This window comes from Thunnus maccoyii, chromosome 11, assembly GCF_910596095.1.
Source record: "Thunnus maccoyii chromosome 11, fThuMac1.1, whole genome shotgun sequence".
Classification (NCBI taxonomy): domain Eukaryota; kingdom Metazoa; phylum Chordata; class Actinopteri; order Scombriformes; family Scombridae; genus Thunnus; species Thunnus maccoyii.
In genome coordinates this window covers 22930131-22952730 of record NC_056543.1, presented here as the reverse complement: position 1 = coordinate 22952730, position 22600 = coordinate 22930131, and the positions used below count along the sequence as shown (strand labels likewise).

The 22600-nt window shown below is 39.7% G+C and overlaps 1 protein-coding gene and 1 long non-coding RNA gene across 10 annotated transcripts in view; one reads left to right on the top strand and one right to left on the bottom strand.

The window, feature by feature from the left end:
* il1rapl1a (interleukin 1 receptor accessory protein-like 1a) overlaps nucleotides 1-22600 on the top strand; it is a 277030-nt gene that overhangs the window by 95137 nt on the left and 159293 nt on the right. The window contains exon 1 of one of the 7 annotated variants that reach the window (XM_042427082.1): nucleotides 19615-20163. The exons of the other annotated variants lie outside the window; for them this stretch is intronic. The gene's annotated coding sequence lies outside the window, so the exon portion shown is untranslated. Of the gene's footprint in view, nucleotides 1-19614; nucleotides 20164-22600 lie in introns of those variants that run through there. 7 annotated transcript variants of the gene reach the window in all.
* Nucleotides 1876-9806, bottom strand: LOC121907485. Of its 3 annotated transcripts, XR_006098887.1 has the most exons (5): nucleotides 9658-9806; nucleotides 9180-9303; nucleotides 2790-2895; nucleotides 2524-2574; nucleotides 1876-2361 (listed from the first exon to the last, which is right to left on the bottom strand). It is a non-coding gene; the product is annotated as an uncharacterized LOC121907485 (long non-coding RNA). The 3 variants fall into 3 exon arrangements; XR_006098888.1 differs by lacking the exons at nucleotides 9180-9303; nucleotides 9658-9806 and adding an exon at nucleotides 3124-4277; XR_006098886.1 differs by lacking the exons at nucleotides 9180-9303; nucleotides 9658-9806 and adding an exon at nucleotides 2995-3113.

Genomic DNA, 22600 nt, shown 5'->3' with positions numbered 1-22600 from the left:
TTGTCGTTTGTTGAAGGCATCTCAGGATAGGAACTAATTGTAAGTATATCTTCCTATGACACGCATGCAGATAGTGCGTGAACAATATCACCAGTAAACAACACTTACTCTTACAAGTTATTACATCAGCTGCACACACACTGGTACAAGATATGCGATTACATGGCAGCTGTTTCACTCTGAACATTCAGTACAGATTCGAACGATCTTAAGAACAGTGCTACAAAAACACAACGGTTATTCGTTGGTCTTTTTGGTCTTTTGGGTTTTTTCTTTAACCTGTGAGAAAGGCACCCATCACACATACAGATGACTTATAAAGGGTGAGAGGTTGCTATAAATGTATACCCCGTTCCTCACATCCTTTGATCCTTACACCGTTGTTTCTATGCAGTGATCGTATTCTCTCGAAAACTTTTCATCGGCCTCACCGTTCTGGGTAAAATGACTTCAACAGCACAGGTGTATTATGTCTCTTGGTATTCTTGTGTTTGTCTGTTTCTGGCTCCCCTTATCTTCTCTCTCACTTTTCAAAGACTCTTTACACTTGCACCGCACTCACTCACTCTTTTTCACACACACATACGCACACTCGCATACACACAGGTACCCTGCAGTACGACTAGCCCCAGGGGGTCAGAACAAAGCGTACGCAGCTAATCGAACCTGTGGTGAGAAATGAGGAAGAGCAGTGGTGAGGAAGCGGTTGCCTGGGTATGAAGGAGTTTTGGGGGTTCAGGAGGGGTATCATTTAACTGGCTTCCTGCTTCTGGGTCATCAGGACAACATGTAACACGTGGCAATACTGCACATATCTATAGAAACAAGCTTTTATATTAGTCCGCTTTTGAAAATCTATCTCTCAGCCTTGGTTAGGAGCATTTCTATGTTTTTTTTTTTGTTTGTTTGTTTTTGTGCAGTGCATATATGAAAGTGTGTAGGTTTGAATACTCACTGTATTATCCCCAAATTAAGAGCCAAAAGAAGTATACCTCACACTTAGATCTGTACGAGTTGAATGCACAAATTAGGGAGATCTAAGTATTCAGATACTTTGCTGTATTGGTACTTTTACTTAAGTAATGTAAAAATACTCTGTATGTAGTTAAAGTTTGGTCCCTCTGACTGATTTATTATTATATATGACATCATTAGATTATTAATACTGAAGCATCAGTGTGTAAGCAGCATGTTACTGTTGTATCTGCTGGAGGTGGAGCTAGTTTCAACTACTTTATATACAGTTAGCTTTAGTCCAGTGGTTCCCAACCTAGGGGTTGGGCCCCTCCAAAGGGTCACCAGATAAATCTGAGGGGTCGTGAGATGATTAATGGGAGAGGAAAGAAGAAAAAACAAAGTTCTGATACACAAATCTGTTCTCAGTTTTTGGACTTTTTCTCTAATCTTTGATTTTTGGTGAAATATTGGATCATTTGAACATTTATTGAAATGAAACCATGTGAGAAGTTCAGAGGGAAAAATCACTATTTGGTGGAGCTGTTAACAACTCATAGACATGTGAAATGTGACCCCGACTACACACTGCTTTTGCATCAAATGTTAACATTTATGTTTAAAACTGTACAATACAACAAACCACTGGTTTCATTTTTAACAATTTGTTAGATTTTAAAAGCTTGTTCCATTGTGTCAAATCTTCATTTGAACAGTAACAAAAGCTGTCAAATAAATGTAGTTGAGTAGAAAGCACAATATTTCCCTCTGAAATGTAGTAGAGTGGAAGTATAAAGTAGCATCAAATGAAAATATTCAAGTAGAGTACAAGAACCTCAAAATTGTAGTTAAGAACAGTACTTAAGTAAATGTACTTAGTTACTTTCCACCACTGTCCAGCACATAATTATCAAGAAAATACAGGATGCACCATGTGTTTATTATTGTAACCATGACGACAAAGGTCCTCTAACCTTAATGAAGTACTCATTTCAACTTAAACCATGATCTGGAGAGTATCAATCAATGGTGAAAGAGGGCAGAATTTAAATATCATGGATGTTTTAAGTAAAGAAAGGCATTTATTTGAAGAAATGCAAACATTTTCAATAATGTTTCCTGACTGGCTACTGCAGATGGATGACATCTAAATAACTAGCAAATTTGCAAAGGTTGTTACACGTCAACCCCATGCAGATGAGATTACACAATAACAGCAGTAATTTATACGTAAACTCTATGTAAGAAGATTCCTCTGTACTTCAGTTCCAGGGTGTCAAACTGTGTTTGTTTATCAGAGTGTTGATAGTCAATGGGCGTCATGTTGCTCAGGAATCAATAGAAAAGGTTAAAGGGTTCAGATGATCTTTTCGCATTAAGCTGGTCTCTCATCTCATCTGCTTTCATCTGAAAACAAACAATGGCATTATCACCAATTATGTTTGTGATTAGTGTATAAGCCCTATGTGAGCGAAGGCAAATAGGACTGATAGACAAGAAAAGATTGCGGCACAGAAAGCAAATGATGGAAAAAGAGGCAGAGAATTACAAAGAGCAGTGGTGCACTACCTTTGTTGTGGTCTGCAAAAAAAAAACATAGAACTGCTTCACATCATGACCCTGAAAGCAATCAGCACAATTCATCATCACCCTGACTAGCCATGTTTAACATCATCCTATTACCTCAAATGAAAACTGTATTGCATAACCTTGCACAAATGGATAATGCATTTCAATAACCTTCTGTACTTTGGATGAGACATAACTGCTTTATTTTTAAGTCTAAATAATGACCTCATCTTAAGCCAACCGGTAATGTAAAAGCATAATAGTACCTTTTGTCTCTTAAGTCCTGGCTTGAAATCCTCACATCTATTGGGTCTTGATAAGGAGTACAGCAGTACGCCGTAAGTGTGCAGATTCAGTTTGTGTACTATATGTCTGTGTTAGAGTAAGGGAAAGAAAAAGGGATTTATTACAAAGCAGAGTGGAGTGTATTTTATGTAACAGTGCGGAGTAGATCAGAGAGCAGAGCATGACCTATTTTTAGGGCTCCGTGGAGACAATGTTTCTGTTCCATGCACTGGAAACCATGACGCCGCTCTTCAATACCACTTTGCAAACCTATGGTGCATCAGAAGGTTGAGCGGTAAAGGACTGACAACTCACCCCTCTTGAAGATAGTCAGTGGTGCTGCTATTAAATTGACTCCTGGATGCGCAGTCAAGCTGCCAGCACATACAGAATTCTGTGTACGACACTGTTAAAATAGTTAGGCTTTGTTTGTCGTACATGATGTGTCTGATAACTGTCCTCTCAAGAAAAACAACAGGTCAGTTGTTTCAGTAAGTGCCCCACAAGTCACAAAGCTGTAGTTTACTTTGGAGCAAAGGAGGAAATCAGGTGATGTTATTGTGGGAGGAGGTCAGCGTGAATGGATGGGTCAACAAAACACTGGACTTTAGCACAGGAGATCAATGTTAGTTTTCTGTTGCCATGCCGATGGCTAAAGAGATGATCATAGATTTCAGGAGATGTGAGGATGAGAAACTGCATCTTAAAATTGTTGGAAAACCAGTCGATAGTGTGAAGGAGTTTATATTTCTTGGCTAGTTAGAGAATATATTTTTTTGAGGAAGCATATTGCAAATTTGGTGTTTCATTGAAAGCTGTAGTTCAGTTTTACACATCTGTTGTAGAAAGTGTGCTAACTTTCTCTATCACCGTGTGGTTTCAGTAGTCTGACTACTGCAATTTATAAAGTTCCACCAAAAGGCTCTGAACATCGAGAGAGATGATTCTCACCCAGCAGCTCCCCTCTTTGAGGAAATGCCCTCTGGGAGGAAGTTCAGACAGCTCTGTTTTAACCTGAATGCTTTAAAAGAAGAGTATTCCCCGAGGCTTTTTGACTCTTGAATGGTAAACCTTTGGCATTTTAAGGGACTTTTTGTTTTTAGTTCATGGCTGTCTTTGCAATTATTTATGGTATTTTGTCAATTTCTAATGAGTTTGGGTTGTTTGACTTGTGAATCACAAACCTTCCTCACTTAGCGGTTTTTAGCTTATCTTTTGCATTTATGATACTTTGTGTATTTTGACATGGACAGACTAATAAAATAAAAATCTCTCCAACTAAACAGAAGACAAACAGTTTCTATAAAACATCATGTTGTTGATCCAACAGCTGAGCCAATTCGCTCTTAGATCATGTGACAGCCAGGTGTTTCCCACCATTCCCTGAGGTCTTGCAGTCAGTGGAGAGCAACTGCAGCCACCTTCATCTTATCAGGTTATCGCTGCTACATTTACATGACATCAGAGTAAGTTGGGATCACATCGGACAGAAATCTACTGTAATAGGAATGCTTTGACGGTGATTGCCGGTGACCAATTTTGCACCTAGCTCATCTTGAATAAGCCTAATGTAGACAAAAAGAGAGAAAGGCAGCATTATTCTATGATTCATGATTCTACTATGAACGGCAAGTAAGAAGAAGAAAATATGCAGCCACAGATGGCTGGAAGATATACAGACAGTATGATCTGTCTGTTCTGCAGCTAAGTTAATTTTTCTCATTTATTAATGCTGGAGTTCAGTGCTATGCTAACGTTAGTCTCTGGTAATGAGGTACAAAGTATTCACAAAATACTTCACCTTCATCTTACCAAGCTTATTATTAACTAACTGTATTAAATCCAAAATACACCCAAACATTTGCCTTCTTTGAAGATGAATTACAGCAAGTGCGCTCTGTATGTGGCTATTTTGTTCCATAATTACAAAAAAAAGAACATTTATGAATCAATTCAGAATCGTTGAATCCAAGTTTTTTCACCTGTGTTGACTAGTGTTGGGCAGTAACGCACTTGTAACGTGTTACAGTAATATTATTGCTTTTTTGAGTAACAAGTAGTGTAAGGGATTACAGTTTTAAATTCAGTAATTATTTTATAATTACTAATCCCAGTAACTCTCCATTACTTTTACACTTGGGGACTGGCATGCTCACTGTTTTACTGTGATTAACGGAGGGGTGATATCACCGTGGACTCTGACGCTCCAGAGGAGGAGAAATGTGACTCATGGTAATTCCAGCATATGGGTGTGGAGGATTTTGAGTTGTTTAAAGGCAATTTTGACGGAGCTGATGGCTGAGTAACGAAATTAAAGTAACAAGTAATGTGACGAGTTACTTTTGCTGCTGAGTAATAAATAAAGTAATGTAATTATGTAATAAATTTTACAATGAGTTATATGTAATCAGTAATTAATTACAATCTTCAAGTAACTTGCCCAACACTGGTGTGGACCTGGCTTCACCACACACACTGCTACCACTTCGAGTGTATCTCCAGTGTATCCCCCTAACCTCCTACCACACACATACAACCTCACTTCACTCACAGTGGGATCATTAGAGCTGTTTGATGAGTAAGTGGAAAGACCAGGACCAGAAAAGTTTATCTCTCCAGGCAGAGAGCTTCCTGGCATATAGCCCAATCCCAACACTCCTTTCACCGCTTAGGCTATGTGTGCGTGTGTGTGTGTGTGTGTGTGTGTGTGTGTGTGTGTGTGTGTGTCACACACACCGAGTTTTCCAATAACTGTGGTTTCTCTCTGGAAATGACCAGACCCGTGTCTTCATAAATCCTCAGCTCATCTCTTGAGGACATGTCCTGAATGCTTGTGTTTGGGGAGATGATGTTCATTATGTGCCTCTTGTGTCTTATTTCTTACATGTATGTCATCTTAAATTGGCAGTTCTCTTCTTCTTTTAAAGGGGCCGCTGGTAACATACTATTTTTTTTCTTATTGTTCATAAATCTCATGAAAGGGCTAAAACTAACAATGGATCAATCCTACTAACCAGTACTGTCTGTGTAGCTAAAGGCTGATAGAGCTTATTCATCTGTGGCATAGAGCTCCATTGTTGTCCAGAAACTAATAAAAACACATCATTCAGCCATATGTTGCACTGGATGATGTGTCTCTTTCTCATGATGAACATGTAGACTCTATTTTGAGTTTCCCATGCCATTCTTCTGCTGTTAATTCTCACTGACATGTACTTATTTGTGGCTGAAGTCTTCAACAAATGCACAATTCCTGTTTAAGTGATGTTTGCTAAACACCAGCTGCCCAGCTGTTTCAGGGAATTACTGAGCCCTATATAAACTATATTTGTGACCTGTTTCTACAAAAGTAAATCTTCAATAGGAAGATGTGAGAGACAGACTAACACATTGTTGGCCTTTCATGGGATTTGACAGCATTAAGGAAAATATAGAATAATGCCAGCCGTATGCTTACAGTATAAGTGGCTTTTTTCTCACAAATGCCCTCAACAATAAGATTTATTCATGCTATTTAGGGTTTGGGAATGTGAGTGTGTGTCTTATTCATTCTTTCTATATATACACGTTTGCCTCTCTTTTCTGTGACTCCATCTTTTTCTCTTCCTACCTCTGTCTTTTGCCACCTCTCTATCTCTCTGCCTCTATTCTTCTCCATCTATTGTTACATAAAATGTAAGTGAAGGCTTGGCTGTGTGGGCTGCCAAGTGGAGGAGTGCCTTACCACTTTCTGAACTTTCATTCACTAAGGAGTTTCCAAGTTCAGCAGCCTTGCAAACCTCCTCAGCCAGCTCAGTATGTCAGAGTACAAGAGTATCAGAGTACAAGACTATTTATGAACCCACCTCCACCATCTCAGCACCCTCTGTTGCTTCAATATTATGGTCCCTCCGGAACTATAACATACACAGTTTGAAACAATGGATGCTCTGCTGTTTTTTCTTGACAGCCATGACAGCATCGTTTAGTTTCTGCATTTCTATGTGTTTGCTTTTGCTTGTTTTTATTATAGATGTATCTCATGATAACTGTCCAGTCTATAAAATGTGTCCAGTTACAAGGGAGGGCCCAAATCGATGTCCTCTAATTTCAAGCCATATATTGTTTGAGATACAGATAAAAAGCCAAAAGTATTGAATTAACAAAAGTACAGAGAGAAGCAACTTAATCGTCACGTTGGAGAGACTGCGAGTACATGCTTTTGTGGATTAATTGTTTCAGCAGATTATATGGTATTTTCCTTTCCACCGTGCCAAAGATGAGACAACGCAACTTTTTCTGAACAGCAGCATCTGCGGCCACAAGCAACAATTACAGAACAATGGTTAATTATTAGCATTAACAACAACACATTATGTAAAGTAACAGATTACAAATGAAATGACAAAATATGATGCTTGTCTTCCAAAACAACACACATAAGTGTTTTCTGATCTGACGCCGCTATCAACAGGATGACACGGTTTGTCTGTGCCATCCGAAGCTGTTAGAAATTACTGTTTCAAAAACTGTTTTCTGAGCTGACACCAGTATGATTAAGGTTGGGTTAGGTTTGGACACAAAAACTACTTGTTGTTTGTTAGGGAAAGATCATGGTTTGGTAAAAACTTACTCTGTTAAGGTAAAGGAAACACTGTGATCATGGATAAAAGAAGCCCACATAGACTGTAGTTAGAAAACAGGGAATAAACAGCATAGCGTCCACCCATAGACTGTATATAAAGATGGACAAAGCAAGGTGTGATGTCACTGACTGTTTTGCATTGCAGCTTCTGAATATGCAGCGCCTGGTGTTGCCTGTCACGCTCTGGAAACGCAGCCAGTGGAGCTAACGCTACTTAAGCTAAATTGTGCTAACAGGGAAGGTATTGTAGTCAAGTAACATTAAACCTAACTGCACTATTGCGACCATAGTCTTACTCAGTGCGAGTACCGGAGGTGGGGAGAGCAGCAGGTAAGTGAACTGTCAATCACAGCTGCCACTCAATACTCACACGGCAGACGTCAAAGCTATTATAAATCTTCAAATCTTATTGATGGAGCAATAATCTCCAAAATGTAAAACACTATAACACTTCCTCTTTTGCTTCTAAATGAAAGCTAAAGGTATTTGTGTCTTGAACATAAACATACGTTGTTTTGGGGCACTTTGTGTAAAGTCTGATTCAGAGGAGGTGCAGTGACAGCGCCCCCCACATTAGTGTTCTCCAGGGTGGATTTTTTTTCTACCCGATGACAATGTCTGTACTGTAATTTGTGAGTGGATCATACACTGAACAGCATGATGAATATTCCCAATGATGTTGAACATTACAAAGGGACAGACTCAAATTGGTAACAGTACATAACTAAAGCTATGTGGGCTTGTAGATGGGGGTGGGGTGGGGCTGGGGGGTGTTTTCTATTAAGCAGACTGGGGGTTTTATTATTTATGAATGAGATTTTATTTGCGAAAGAAAGCATATAGTATTTATTCTTTCAAAAGTCACATACTTCCACGTGTGTATGTGCATGTATTTACCTGTGTGCTCCAAAAAAAGAACACAAAACAAAAATAAACGTTTTTGTGATAGCAGATGCACAGACATGAATAACTGATGGCTGAATGAGGGCATCAGGTTCTGGTTTTAATTTCCGTCTGTGTTGATCTTGGAGACGCTGGCCCTGGCTGGATGAAGACGAAGTGTCACTTCATAACGTGGATAAATGGGATTAGTATCAGCACTTAACAAATGAAGAACATCCTTCATACTAATCTTCCAGCTGTCAGACATGAGCGAGCCAGGGGAGACTCCTGCTCCCTCACTCCAGATCAGCTTACTACTAATGACACACCCACTCCAGCTTTCCATCCCACCGTAATGAACACAACAATAACAGCATGACTAGCCAGACATGCATTAATATAGAGAGCATGTACCTAATATGCTGACCTATTATGGACCGATTTGTTATAACTATGAATGGAAGAGCTTTAAATGAGGTAGGTATACAGATACTTGGAAAGGAAGAGTGCCTCAAGCAGCAAACTAACTTTTTCAAGAAAGTTATTCGCATGTTTTTGTGTGTGTTTCTTTAGGATTTTTTTTTTCACTTTCAGTAACTAATTATAAGCATTTTGCTGCAGAGCAAATCAATCACGGCGTATTGTGAGTCATCACACAAATTCATGCAAAATCATTCACGGCAAAATGATGAAGCGGCAAGCATCTAACACTCCTCCTATTGTCACTTTAGGCTAATATTGTTCTCCTCCTGTCCTCTCTCTCTCTCTCTCTTTCTCTCTCAGTCTGTCTTATGACCTTCAGTAACTTGCTTCCACTACCACATCAGATTTTGTGTGTGCATTTATCCTTTGTGTGTGTTGTTACCAGTGGCTGTTTGGAGCTTTCTTCTTCTTCTTCTTCTCCACCATGCTCATGTTCTCATTCCCTTTCCATGACGCTGCCTCAGTCTGTGTCTTTGTTTTGTGTTGTGTGTTTTTTCCTGCCTATACTGAAGACAGACAGAAAGAAGCCAGTTTCTACAGTAACTGATTAGATTCAGGGCTGCTTTTGTGTTGAAGATGAGTACAAAAGTATGTAATATAAATGCTTCAATTTTGTACACTTTAAAGCAAATGATGGTGAATATAATAGTGGTCACTCAGAGGAGCCTGACTGTCTTTTGTCTAGCTCAACTGGGATGGTCACACACGCACTAGGTGACAACAACCTGAATGTTTGTTGTTTCAAAACCACAACCTTTTTCATTCCAGACAAACAGGACAATGACTGCAACCCATGACATGTGTCACAATGATGAAGCTGCTGAACAATAACAAAGAGAAGTGTCATTGATTATTCTTACCACTGTAATTGTTGAAATTGTAGGTGGCGCCTTGGATGCGCTGACAGTGTGCCTTGGCCTGTCTCTCATTAGACCAGAATGAACAGGAAACACTTGATGCATGAGTGACACTGTGCCGGCAGATGTTCCAGCAGCTGTTTTCAAATGCTCTCCTGCTTACAGAGGGATAACTGCATGTACTGTCTCCGCAGGACTGTTTGTTTCACGCACATGAGCTCAGTCAAGATTCAAACAGTATTCTATATTGTCTTTTTTTTCTCTCTCTCCAAATGGGTTATTAGAGAAGCTTTAAATTAATTTTGGACAAATTAAATTCTATGATATCAAATTGAGACCAGGATATTTCTTACATACGACGTGTAATAAAATTAATGAATAAAGGTATGTTGATCGATTGATTTCACTGGTACAAAAATTAAAATTGTGTAACCGAACTGTAGGTGGGCTGCAGTGGAGTAGAGATCTCTATCTTGGGTTGAAGGTTGTTTGGACAAAATAGTATAGAGTCAAACTGTAATGACATTAAATCCTACATAAATATTGCCAATAAAAATGATAGCACTCGATATTAGACATTGTAACCAGACCCTGAGTCTCCTAGAAAAGATGTTAAAGGGGGTCAAACATCCCTCTGAGAATTTATATAACAACAAACTGGCCTCATGTCATGAACTGAGTTTTACCTGTTACAGCATAGAGTGGGTGGATTCAGCTCTGTGTGTCCTGCTGCTTTGTCACTGAGCTCTTAATGTATTTCTGCTGTTCTTTGCTGTTACAGCAACACTTCCTTCCCGGAGGGAATACACATGACAGTTTTGTACAGAACTCAACCCCTTTTGAGTCAACAAAGGAGGGACAAAAAGTGCAGACTACCAACTGCCAAAATGAAATGCACTTAAAGCACAAGTGGACATATTATAAGAATTATTTTATGCCCTTGCACAAGACCTAATACTTTGATAATTAACTAAAGCACAAAAGTAAAAATAGGAATGTTAGAGGTATTTTATGAAGTGAAGAATTTCCATATTCCAGCTAAATACAGTAATTCACAGTTTTTATGTTTATCCATCCTGCAGTATGCAACGGGTCAGAGGGGATTAAATCTGCAATCACAGCAGTGTATTTCGACGGGAGAACCAGGCAAGTTAGAGCCCTTGGGCCTAAAAGCGAAATTAATGTATGGTATGAAAATCCCCAGCTACATCCTCATGTCCTAACATCAGCATCAAAGCTCATACTGCAGTGTCATGACAGAGACAGAGAAAGAGGGGAAGATACACAGAGAACAAACGAGCGAGCGAGTGTAGCACTCCTGCCTACGCCTCTGTCTGACAATTTAAGTGCAGATCTAGCCCGCCTGTACCACCTGCGGTAGGGCCTGTGATACAATGGAGCTTAAAACAATGAATAAATCATCTCTACTGCACTTAAAAGCACCCCTTTTGTCCTTCAAACCATTCACACACTTTCTGTTATTGCTGTTTAATGTGAGAGAGCAGAGGGAAGAGAGATCCAGCAGATGGGAAAAGTTAGTAGCGGTTGTAGCTCTTGTACCTTTTCCCCCCAAATTATGCTTGAAATGACAGGTAATTGGGCATATCTCAGAAACATATCAGAGGCCAGACCTTGTTCTGGCTGGGACAAAGGGTTGATTTCCTGTTTTATTGAGCCTGCAGCCGCTTAGGTTTTTCACATCTTCTCTAAACACAACAATATCATTAGATAGGACATTTGTCTCTTATGAATGATGGAACTGTGTCTGTGAATGTCGGACAGAAAGATTCATATATATATATAAATAAATATATATATATATGTATATATAAACACACAATAGGAAAGAGCCTTTGTGTCCTTCAAAAGACAGGACATGAGGCAGTTAGAGGCAAGGAGACAGAGTCCACTTTCACCCCTTCATGCCCTTCGTAATAGTCCGTAATTGTTTTACACGCTGAGCTCTGATGTCCTGCGGGCGTCTCCGGGAATGAGATGGATTTTTATTTCCATTTTCAGTTCTATGTGGATGAGTCCTGTCCTGCACTACTAATAAGCAGATCCGCCACACTTTAAGGATTGGCTTAATTACTGATTCTTGGCTGACCTTGCTGTCTGAACTTTGCTTTAGAGCATCAGTTGTGGCTCATCAATTTCTATGTTAATGAACACCAGAGGCGATAGGGAGGGACCGGAGGGGGGTTCAGTTGTTTTCATACAAAGTTGATGTTCTAAGAAGGAGTTACAGTATGTGATTAAAAGACTGTTATGTAACCTTGTGTTAAAAGAGAGAGAAATAGAAGACGCAAGATGACAAAAGTCCTCAAATGCTTTACATTATTATGTTACAAACTTGTACAAATGCCAAGTGCCAAATGGAGACTTGAATATTAGGTCCAAATAACTCTTTACTTGTCCCATAGTAACTAATCCTAACGCTAACCTTTTTTATCTGTCATACTTTGGTATTCATTTGTCCACCCCATAAAACCCCTTTGTAAAAAGAGGTGGTCAAAGTGAACTCTAGTGTCCACTGTTTCATATTTTACTTTAAAAAAAAGAATGCAAACATGTGACCATTTTGTATCATGGTGGTATAATAACCTCAGGAAGTGGATGCATCAGTGTTTGTCTACATCAAGAACCTCTTGAGGTCAAAGCTCAAGTATCTCAAGTAGGAAAATTATCTGTTGACTTTTCATATAAAAACATAGTTTCACATAAGGATGGAATGTCTTGAAATTAACCTCACTTGATGAAACTATTCCCTTCATTTGTAGAATTTTTCAAACTTACATTTGCATCCTTGAGTTACATATTTCATTTGTATTTTTCTTTTAGATTTGTTGAAAGGAAGGCATGCTCTAAAAATGGACCAAGAGGTATATAACCATGTTTTGAATTTTTTCATAAATCCCACAGCACATATGTACACACACGCCCCAGATAATACAAGAGAGGGTGAGAGTAGAGCATGTACATATGACACTTTACATTGCTGCACCTGTGGGATTCACACACCCCCACCTCTTTCTTTATCTTTTCTTCCCCCTTTATCTCCGTCTCTCTCTTTCTACCTTTCCCTGTATTCCTTTGGATGGAAAAAAAAAACGCTGATCCCGCTCCAGTCCTCTGATTAAAAGGAAAAGCCTCAAGTGGGAATCATGAGGAATGCTCCCGTGACAGCTCTGGATGCAGGCTCTGGATTGGCTGCTTGATGTATAATTCAGGTTAGATGGGAGACCTTAATGAGACTGGCTAATGATGTTGACAAGTGTCTCAGCATTGATGAAAAATAGTTAACGCTTGCACACTGACTCCGACTCGCAAATCCATTTAGATAGACTACATTTTAACACCAACTGGATCTCTGTCAAGGTCAAAATGTTTAAAGATTTTTACCATAACCATATACCATCAAACTCTTCCTGCTGTAACACCAAGAGGTTTGAACCAAGAGGATGAAATTAGACTTTTTTTGCACATTTATTTGTGGTTTAGCTCCTCATTGATAATTTTCAACATCAAAATGTTGTTAATCTAAATCAGTTTGTGGTTTAAAGTCAGTGTGCATGCATTACTTTTTGTCATCAGTGCAGTTTTCCATCAGACTTGCATCTACAGTATGTGTGATACGTGTACTGTACCATTACGCTCCTTCAAAGTGTCTCAGCTTTCTCACCACAGGCTCACAAATCCATTTTTACAGCAGAGCTTTCAGAGTGCTACTCACTGAGCTCTTTCCTACTCTCTCTTCCTCACTGTTTTGAAGATATTCTGCTTTTCACTGTTTTTTTTTTTTTTTTTTTTTACTTCTTGTGATCATTTCTGTGGGTTTGAGATGGTTTGTTGGTGAGCTGCAGAGGGAGGAAATCTAGTTCCCTGCTGAAATATTTAGCAGTGCTCAGCATGCGGAAAGAATCCAAGCTATGAACATTATTTCAGCTTCTCACAAACCCTCAGCACAAAGTAAAATAACAAGGCAGTGGAGAAAAAAAAAACTTGGACTAATACAATGATTATTCAAGTAAGTTCCCGTTACAAAACAACCTCAGTCATGAGAACAATCAGGGAGTGAGAGACTGATGTTAAAGAGGAAAAGTGCTATGAAATGTAATTTTATGTCCAAATATACTGGAACCCCTAGCAGAAGGAAAGATTAATTTATTTTTTGGCATTGAGCATTTTAAAGATATTACATTTAAATATCAAAAATATAGGCCATATCCCAAGGCGTTCTCACAACAGTACCACAATAGCTGTTAAATGTTGAGTGTTTCCAGACTGTCAACATGCAGCAGTAGGTGGTACATTCTTGTAAAAGCTCAGACAAACAAGTTGTTTTAAATCTACCACCCCTGTGTCTCCTTGTTCTTCTTCACCTTCTCCTCTCTCTTCTGCATTTTAAAATGAAACTCACATTTGATTTCTCTCTTACATGCTATGTCACTCTCACAATCGCAGACGGCTGTATTGGACAGTCCAGCTTGAAGGTCACGGCGCTGTGATATCAAAAGATGCCACTCTGATCAGGAAAGCGGTGTGCCAGTCGCTAAGGGAGGTGATCACAACAGCCGGGGGATGAAACCAGCCAGGGGATGAATCAGTCAAATCATTCAAATAATCAAGAACAAGATATCCCCAGTATTTTTCAAGGCCACAGAGTAACATGTTGGCAGTATCAACTGTTGAGAGAGGAAACCAGTCATGAAGGGAAGGTTTTTTGAAAACTGAATTAGCATTTTGGAAAGTAAACCTCTGAGACTGATAACAATAGACTCATTCATATGTGCAGGTTTCATTTCAATTGTGCGCACTTGCTGTCGGTGGTTTTGTGCTGGCACAGATGTGCATACCAGATGAGCAGGGGAAATGGCATTATCTCTACAATTACAGGAAGGTCACGACCTGCTGTCGCGGCACCCGCTTGGCATCCGCTTGGAAACTGCTTGGCACCCGCAACCTGCAGATTCCATAAACCTGCAATTAGGCAATGGGCATGTATCAGTCAGCACACTCTGTGAAACATCTGCTTGTCTGTGTGCCTGTATGTGTGTGTGTGTGTCTGTGTGTGTGTGTGTCAGTAAAAGAGATTAAAAGGGAGACAGACAAATGACAGATAAAGGAAACAGACTGATGAGAGGCAGAGATTACTTTCGTTAGTCTGACATGCAAAATGATTAGCTATTTTCTATTTGTCCAAAATTAAGGAACATTGAACTGAAGAACTAGCTTACTTTAATGGGAAAATATGATCATGCGCCATCACTAGTGGATCCCTCACTGGCTTCCCATCAGAGAAGATTTAAAGTTGCTCTAACATTTTTTTTATATTAACAATGGATGAAATTTACTGTAATGTATGTAATGTGACAAACCCACAGAGAATTATCACCGCACTATGCAGTTCCCCTCAGGTATAGCGAATTTTAGCGTCTTTCAATTCATGGTTTTGGTTTTACGGCTAAAACTTTTCCTACATTCCTCTCAGGAGTTTGTGAGGACCAAAACAGAACAAAAGTGAGTGAACATTGGATTTAGATTAGTTGGGTGGCAGAACTATAACTCCAAATGAAGGCTATTGTTGTTCTTTGTCTGCTGGATGAGTAAAAAGGCAACTGTTTGCTAACATATTTGCTATGATAACGTCATAAGGTGATAATATGTGTTTATATTTTCCTGCGTTGCACTAAAGTGCCCCAAACAATCAGTTATAGCGGGTTTACTGTCCAAATCTAAATGAACAGTTCTTCATAGATAAACTGGAGATTTAGATAATGCTTAGGCACCCTCATCATATGCATGAATCCACTTTTCATTTCATTCACTATGCAATAGTGGATTTGAATGTACTGAGTTTTGTATAATTTGACCAAAAATAATTGCACCCTTTGTGGTGTGAAAATTAAGTCTTCAACAGCGTAGATCAAAACTTCAAAAATGTTCAAGAAGGAAGGAAAAGACTGAAGACTTTCATGTTAGGAGCAGCTTGTCTTTGTGCGGTCTAATATTGTGTTACCCTCATGTTTCACGCCTTGGTACATCTGTTGTGTCCCAATGAGAATTCACATTAATTTCCTTAGTTTCAATTTGTACCAAGGAATTAATTGTTTCTTTATCTGATTGCATTCTAATGCAAAGTCTATTTCTGTCTGTGCGGGAAAGTGGGACATGATGCTTATTCAAGATATTGCTTTTTAAAGTGAAGTTGGTCCCTTTTTTTTTTTTTAAAAGAGCTTTTATATAGAGCTGTTACTGTACAAAGAAGCTGCGAACGAAGTCAAAGAAGCTGCTGTTCAGAGCTATTTAGTGGAGCAGCAGCAGGGAAAAAAAGAAGTGTGGGAGTAAGATGTGATGGGGTCCTGTGATCTCTCAGCAGTTTCTATGGCATCACTCATGCACCATTTATCTACTGAATAATCAGCAGGCAGCAATGAGTGAGTGAGTGAGTGAGTGAGTGAGTGAGTTTTTTAAAGAGAATGAGGAGGAGGATTTATGTCATATCGGTCAGGCTTTATGTTTTCTGCACGATCTACAACTATCAGGTACCTACTCATACTCGGAAAGGAAAAACTGTGGAGGCAGATACGTCTGTGACGAGTTTCCTGAGCCCTGGGCAAGTGCGATTATACAAGACAGCCCTCTCTGTTCCCTCTAGTTCACAGATGCCACGGATCCTGATGGGATTTGATAAAAAGAGAGGTGTATATCCTCACACTGACACACAAACACACAGGTGTGTCTGGTTTGCTCTCACGCTACCGTTAGACTCATGGAGATATTCATTTATTTTCTGTTCCTTTCTGTTCCTTTTGTTTTTTGCAAAATCATCGCCACCATTGCTGTTGTCTGTAAGTAATTTACTGCTGCTGGATAATATGTAAATCTGCAGACTCTTCTTAATTGCGATGACCTTTAATTAAAAAGGGTTGATATGTTCTTAGCAGCTTTCTTGGACTGAAGTTTATTCAAAAATGAACATAGTCAACACAACAACCACACAGAACCATATATCTAACAAAATGCCATCAGGGCTTAAGCAAAACTAAAAAAAAAGTCTAAATCAAAAAGCTACAGTGGGGCATGTGGGTGCAGTAGCTGCTTTATATGAATGAATTATGACTTTTATCAGCTGTTACATATCTGCTCTTCCAGCAAAACTGTTTATTTGTAATATGTGAGGTGCAAAAGAGAGGTGATGGCTCTGACATGATGGAGGATCACACCCCGGATTTTAGTGTATGTGAGCAATTAAATCACATCTGCCCATAGCTGTTTGAAAGCTGGCACAGGTGAATGGGTGCTCACAGCACTGTTAAATAATTAAATGTATTGTGTTGTTCTATTTGTCGACATTTCCTTTTATGGTGATTCTGTTGTAGCCCGACATATTTAGAAAGGAGGTTAGAAGAGTTACTGATATCAACAGCATAGACATCATACAGTATAGAAGACATACAGAAGCAAATGAATCACTTACAAGAGTGAGAGGATACTATATGCTCTACAAAAATCTGTAAATATGCCTACATGTATTTGAGTTTTAATGTATAACTGAGATAAATTACTGAGTGGTGAATTTCAAGCACTGACAAGAAATAGAGGTTTTTAAATCGACTTATTACTCTCTGTGATAAAAACTGTTCCAATATACTCAGCTTAGTTTTTGTTTGGTTTGGTCTTGTCCTGATTTATGTTCAAATCCCCAAATTAATCCTTTACCTTGGTTTTGGATTTTCTATTATTGAAAAGCAATTTTTATTCAAACACATTGTTAACCTAAAAGCCTCAAACAGAAAAAATGCACATGATAGGAAGACATGGAGTACAGTGTTCATATCTCGTGTGTGTTTTTGTGATTTCAGCTGAGTTAACACGTTTTGTCAGACAGAAATTACTTGAATTATGTACTTCATACTAAGCCATGAGTTAAGATTCATGAAAGAACTGAATCATTCATTATATTTTTCATGTTGTAATTAGACTCCAGCTCAGGTTGAAGGCGGGTGCTATGAAAGGAATCGTGTCTTGTCACCAAACTCCCAATAAGAATGATAAAGATGTAATTTGTCCAACAGGTGCAACAAAACCAACGGGAGAGTTTGCGAGATGTCTATCAAGCACAGTCTGTACATGCACACATAGCTCTGAGAGGAAGTCTAATTACCCAACATATTTAAATCACCTGTGTGAGTTTATGTCACACTCTTGTTATGTCGGATGGATGGGAGGGAACGAGTGTTCACATCATCTGACAACTCAGGAAGGTTGTAAGATAACTGAGTGGGTCATATGAGGGTTTAAAACTGTGCATTGACAAAAGTACATTATATCCACTGAATTTTGGTTTAATTACACTGAATGATGGACTTTGGCTGATGTGAGGCATCCATGTTTGCTTGGTTTTATGGCATTTCTTTATTATAAAATGCCAAGTTGGATATATCTGAGCTTTCAGAAAAATTCCAATTTCCCAGTCGTGATTACGACTTGGAGGTTGACATGTATGCTATTTACAAGTCGTTAACTCGTAATTAAGGTAACTTCAATAGGACATGAGATTTTTGTACTAGTTTGGACTGTTTTCTCCACCACACAAACCTGCACAACTACTCATAACATAACATACCAGGGTTGGAGGCACTTTACTGTAATCTTCCAGATAAATCAAAGTGCAATGTAAATCTTAAATTCACCTCACACAAAATGGGTTAGTAGATCTGCCAGTGACGGAATAGAAAACACATCAGAAAAGAAGTAAAAGTATCATACTTTCAGAGTTTTGAAAACCTTCCAAACTGACTGAATTAAAAGTGTATTTTATTTCTGCATACATGAATAGGCTACATGAGAGATCTCACCAACCTTACCTGAGCCTCCCCCTCTCTTTAAAGAAAGCAGCAGCAGGTTCTGGGAGTGATTATAGTGGACAGCAGGTAACCTAATAGGTTCCTATTAACCCATATTTCATCTATCTTGCAATGCTTACATTCATGTGTTGGACTTCTAGCAGGATTTAATACCAGCACATTAAAATTGCTTCAAATGTAGCTTGTTCTTGTGTTTTTTAAATATCTCTGGCCATAGAAAACCAGCACAATGTAAGACAATCGGGATCAGAAGTGGTCCCATTTTGTCTTGTTTAAAGAATCCACTTTCACTTTGATAGACACCATAAACATTTGTTGACAGAATACTTTCATCACTGGCTGACTGCATAATTCAAAAATTCAACTTGCTTGACTTCCATGTTGCTCATCTCTCCTCCATGTTGCTCATCTCTCCACCATGTTTTCCCCTCTGTGCCACAACTACAAACATGTTGATCTCTGAATGATTTCATTTAATTTGAGTTTTTTTTCTCAGCTCAGTATCCTGAACTCTATTTGCTCATTTTTAATGGCAGCAATAAAACAATTTAAAGTTGTATTTTAAAAAGTAAAAAAAAAAAAAACAACAAACAAAAACATATCGAACATGTATTGCACTGAATCATTTGTGGGAACATTTAACATAAACGAGACTTTGATTCCAGACTTTATTCCAAGCTCTTATGTAAGGCTGAGACATCAGCAGTATGCGGGATTATAGGCTAAGTGGTGGTTCAATGTTAAGACTAGTCCCTCTGTCATTTTCTGTTACTCTCTCTCTCTCTCTCTCTCTCTCTCCCTCTGTCTCTCTCTCTCTCTGTCTCATCCTTACCCCTCTTCACTCGCTTCTGACAAGTGAGGACCCCTTTTTTTTGCACATCCCGTTCTGTTCAGCGTTCAAGCGCTGAGTTGAATTATACCTGTCTGCTGGAATGTCTTCTCCCCTCATCCATTTCACTGTTTGATCGATGAAAATGACTGAGTGCAGGTGCAGTCGCGGCGTGTGTTAGAGCCAGCAGGGGACGGTGTGTGGTGCACTAGGACCGGGGAGAGATACTTCTCGTCGTGTGCATTGCAACTACAGAGCGGAGCTGTGGAGGAAACCCCCCATCGGATCTGACCATTTTATCCATACATTTCTTTTTCCCATCTCCACCGCGGCGCGGCTGAGTGGGGATCACACCAAACCAGTGAGTCTAGGATGGTCAAGCACCCAGGAGAGGATTAGTAATTGAGCACGATTTGCGTAAAAAGTCAGGTGTCAGATTTTTTGGGGGGAAGGGGGGGTGATCATTTGGCAGCTTCGCCCCCACTCGTTTTGCTTTACATTTTTTATTGGTTGTAGTAGTATTTTTTTCTACCCATCATCCGTTTTATTTCAAGCGCGCAAAGTCACATCTGCGTAGGAGAGCGCTTGGCGCACTTCTTCCCCAAAGGACAGAGACAAGATCTCCATTATTCTGTTTGGATTTAAACCGGACGATTGGCTGAATGGGTGACCTCGCTGAAACACAGACTATCACTGGCTTCCACCCATTTTATGGAAACGTGTTCTCTTTATTGACCCGGAGTTGTGATGTCCAAAGCCTTCCCCACTGACTGACAAACGGCGTCGTACCATTTTGGAATCGAATTGAAGGTAGGCCAGTTTTCCCCTTGGCTTGCCGACATAACACGGTTCTTTTTCAGACCATTTGATAAAGTTCGCAGACCTCAATTTAACTGGTTCTTCGATTAGTGCGGCAATGAATTGATCGCCTGTGACTCTGGGTTTCTGTCGGACAGTTGCAGCAGTTATTCTAGAAAAATTACGGCTGTAGGAGATGTAATATTCATCAGTTTAAAAAGGCTCTGAGCCAGTCAAAGGCTTCAAGGCGGAGAAGTTCAGCACCTGCCACTGTTGCAGCAAAGAAATTCGGTCGAATATGGGATTATATAGGCTACAAAGATTCAGGGATGCAGTAGATAAATAATTAAAGTTATGGTATGTGTCGCAGTGTGAGAGGGAATCAATGTTTGTGCTTTTTGGTCTGAGTGAGCCTATTTTGTATATTTGGCTCACGAAATGTTTGCTCATGAGCTTAATGATGGAGATGCCGGAGAAGCCCTCTGCAGTGCAGTCTCACACACCGGCCCGCCGGGCTCACTGGAGCTCACTAAGGAGAGGATTTAGATAAAGGTGTAAACGAAGCGGCAGCTTTCCCTCAAGGCAGTCTACCAGTAAGCCTTATTATATTCACAATCCTGTCTTTATACGAAGGATATAGGCGGCTGGATGTACTGAGGCAACGATTTAACAATGAAATAAACTTAAGTTTTTTAATGGTTGCGCCACAAAAAACAACTTCTCTCTCTCTCTCTCTCTCTCTCTCTCTCTCTCTCTCTCTCTCTCTCTCTCTCTCTCTCTCTCTGTGTGTGTGTGTGCGTGTGTGTGTGTGTGTGTGTGTGTGTGTCTCTCACGTGCACACACACACTCACAGTGATTGGGTTTCAGATGATTGTGTGCGTCATTGTAGGTGCAGAGTCTATATTCGAGACACACGAAGATGCCAAAACTCGCGCACACGCTGTCATTTTTTTTTTGTTTGTTTTAATTGTTGCCCCGACTAAGCTAATCTGTGTCATCACGACCATTTAACTGTGCTTCAGCAGTGTGCATCCTAACAGGCTCGGGTTTCTTGCCATGTCGGCCTATACTGTATGAGTTTCCCATGTGGACAAACAGCGCGGTCCCCTTGGGTGGAACGGTGCGAATACCGACGCATGACGCAGGAATCTGAGTGATGATTGATGATGATCCCGTTTCTGACTGAGAGTGAGCCCGGGTCAGATCCACTTTGAGCCTTATAGACAACCGTTTTGTCGGCCGTATTTCTTGTTGTTTTTTTGTTTTTTTTTTACGTTGTGTTTGCTGCAAGTCGTTTTGAAGCCAGATAGTTGGTGATCTGTAAGGCTCATCTTGAACATGTGCAGTAAGTGAGCGCATGGTTGTGTCAAGGTAGGCTCTCTCTCTCTTTTTCTCTGTCACACACACACACACACACACACACACACACACACACACACACACACACACACACACACACACACACACATGGGAGGCTATTTAGGTTAAACATAGACTCACGCAATGCTGTCTGGTTGCTCGTTTTGATAAGACACCGAGGCCGCGCCTGTACACCGTTAATGAGAGCAGACAGTGTTTTTTAGTTAGTCAGGTGACCTATATCTATCTGGCAGTGACGACGCGCCAGTGGCCAGCTGGAGGTGAGCCACATCTCTAGTTCACGTTGTGAACTAAGAGAAAAGTCATGAAAGAGCATGCTTCCGTGTCACTCTGGATTTTCGGTGTAACTTTTATGAGGGCCTCGCGTTAATGAATTCGTAAAGTCACTTCTGTCTGATGTTCCACAGCGCGGCAGATAAAACTGGCAGGCCGTCGCTGCCTGCCGGGAAGATGACAGGAACTGTCCGTGGTGCTGAAACAGAAAGCTCCTTTGTTCGACTCGGGGTGATTTTTTTCTGAGTTGAAATGTTGCGTGACTTCGGTTTCCCATCATGTCCCGTCATGTCTGGCTGCAGTTACATTTTATGTTTAAATATTTGAGCAGCTATGCATGTATGTCATTCTGAAGGTGTCTCGTGTAAACACATGGGATTAGTGTGTATTCAAAAAAAATTACAGTCATGTATTCTTTGTAATGTAATTATCATTTCATTGTAATAGACATTTTTTTTTAGAGAGAATACAGACCATCTCTTAATGTAGGCCAATAATGACATTCATTCTACCACCATGTACATTATGCTAATATGCTTCATACATATTTCATGTTACCCATCTTAATTGTGACATCAAATCCCATAGTTACACTGCTCATGGTATTATGACACATTGTGTCATATATCCCGTGTACTTTGCCGTGCCTTTTTCTCAATTGTGGCCCTGCGTTACAGTGTTTGCTTTACAGTAAATGGCTTCATCATGTGTGTTAAAATCAATTAGCTGATCATTATAAAGTTGTTCTTGGTTTGGCAATGAGATTTTGTGAAAATGAAACAGGCTCATACTACCG